Below are 2,438 nucleotides of genomic sequence, written 5' to 3'. Positions count from 1 at the left end.
TACATTTGTTGGGTGGTTTCTGGGGCTTGGGTTAAATTCCTCAGCATCAGGAATGCCATTGTTTCAGCTTTCTTTCTGAGGAATCCTCTGACTTTAACCCGAATCTCAAGAGACAGCATCAGGTGGCAGTTGAGATGACAGACACTGTGTGTGCTCGGCCACTGCACCCTCACAGCTCGGTGCTGGGGAGCCCTCCCTCCCAGCCACCTGCCCAGATGGCTTTCCCCTCTCTCTGGAAACAGGCCAAGTGCCAGCCGGGGGCAGCTTCTCCTTCCTACAAGACGCAACATTCTGTGCCCCGCTAGCACCTCCTTCCATTGTGACGCTCGTCAGCATGTTCCTGGGCAGTCTGCTCTGTTCCCATTATGTGGATAATACATTGTTTTAGAATTTCCTCGGGCCACTCCATAGGACAGAAAGGAGAGGAGATTACAGAGTGAAAGGAAGTGCGGTGACAAGGGGTGAACGCCACGTTTTGGGTCTGAGATGTCTGGGTTGAAAGGAGATGGGATGATTAGGAAGCAGGCACTGCGTTAGGGATCTGGAAGGCCCAGCTCTGTTACGAAACTCTCCTTTATCCCTTGGCTCCGAGCAGTTAGTGCCATTCCAGAGATGGGATGTTGGAACAGGTGCTCGAAGACCCGTGAGCTTCCTGCCGTGGAGGCGTGTGGCAGAGCATCTGCAACCTCTTGCTGGCAGCCATGGAGGCAAAAATTCAAGCTTCAGGCCGGGAACAGTGTCACATACCTGTGGTCCCAGGTACTCAGGAGGCGGAGGCGGGAGCATCACTTGAGCGCAGGAGTTCGAGGTTGCAGTGTGCTGTGATGGTGTCACTGCACTCCAGCCTGGGCAGCAGAGCAAGACCCTGTCTCTAAAATAAAATACGATAAAATAAATAAAATTCAAGCCTCAAGTGGTGAGTTCAGTTGACATTTTACTCCTCTTCAACTTGGAGATTCTACAACTAAATTGGTCTATTCAGGAGGTCCTTTGTTAACCCAGGATAACTGGTACCAGAAACCGGTCACTCTTAGTAAGTACACTTCAAACAGCCAACGTTTCATAGTACATCATGAGCAAAAGGTTTGACTGGGGCTTTACCCTGAAAAAATTAAACTACAAATGAGAAGTAATCGGAAGTTTGTTACGTGTTTAACAAAATTTCCAGCAAGTGTTGATTGAGGGAAGTCCCATTTTTCAGCAAAACCGTCCACAGGAAGCCAGCAACATGTTAATGAAGCTCACTTTTTACCCTCATCAAAAAGAAAAAGAACAATAAAGAAGGAGGAGGAGAGGAAGAAAGAGAAGGAGAAGGAGAAGGAGAAATGGAAGGCTTAGTTTCCCAAGGGCTTCTCAATGTTTTGACATTTTAATCATTCTCTTTTTTAAAAACCTTTCATATACTCTTTCTCTATTTTTTTCTTCAGCCAAAGGCTTTGCCCATGGTTCTCTGGCACCACTTTCTGATTCCTTCTAGCCCTGGGCATATTTTAAATCTACAGTTTCATTTCACATTTGACTTGCATCCTATTCACATTGGATGTAAATTGGATGGGCAAGGTTTCATTTCCAGCCTCAAAAATGCCCCCTCCCGGTCCTGCTCTTCCTCCTCACCCCCCACTTTCACCCCCCATCCCCTGTCGGGTTTCTTTGCTCCCACATCTCTGTTCCCAACTCTGTCCCTGTCCGGCTGTTTTGTGCTTGCAGGTGCACATGCGTGCTGGCGGCAGCCCTGCCAGCCATGGGTGCTGCTCCCCTGGGAGCCCACGATGCCTGGGTAGGAAGGGTTGGGAACGGAGACATTAGAGAAGCCTGCTGGGTGAGGCGAGCTGCAGAGCAGGGGCACCGACTGAGCACCTTCTGTGTGCTAGGACCACTGGGGGGATGGTGTCTAGCCCCCAAAGCTGCTTCTTGCTGGCAGGCCTCACCTCTCAGCCTCTGGGTGTTACATAGGAGGAGACCTCCTTTAGGGCAGAGCCTGGTGCCACCCAAGACACTCAGAGACTGCCTGCTTGGTGGCCCTCACTTGGATCAAATGCAACTTCCAAGAAGATCCAAATTCATTCCTGTGTTACTATCTTCCTGCCATTCTGGGGGCTCCTGCCTTGTGCCAGGCACTGTGTAAGCACTTTCCATATAAAGCTTTCCGTTACTCTCCCAGTGGCCACGTCATCCTACAGGCAGGGAAACTGAGGCTGGTGCAGGTAGTGAGAAGTGCAGCTGGACTGAGGGCTGCCTCCCTCTGGCCCTGGAACCCTGGGCTTGATATGACCTCAAGGCACCCAGACCTGTCCTCGTGCGGGCTGTCCTCCCATCTCCCAGGAAGTGGTGGTGAGATTTAGTGGTTGATATGATGCTAGTAGGCAGGGGCCTTTACAGAGTGATGAAGCCAGGAACTTAGGATAACCCCAGACCACCACCCCCGACCACCACCCCCG

Source organism: Theropithecus gelada, chromosome 13, assembly GCF_003255815.1.
Source record: "Theropithecus gelada isolate Dixy chromosome 13, Tgel_1.0, whole genome shotgun sequence".
In the NCBI taxonomy this organism is placed as follows: domain Eukaryota; kingdom Metazoa; phylum Chordata; class Mammalia; order Primates; family Cercopithecidae; genus Theropithecus; species Theropithecus gelada.
This window is presented reverse-complemented; position numbering follows the sequence as displayed.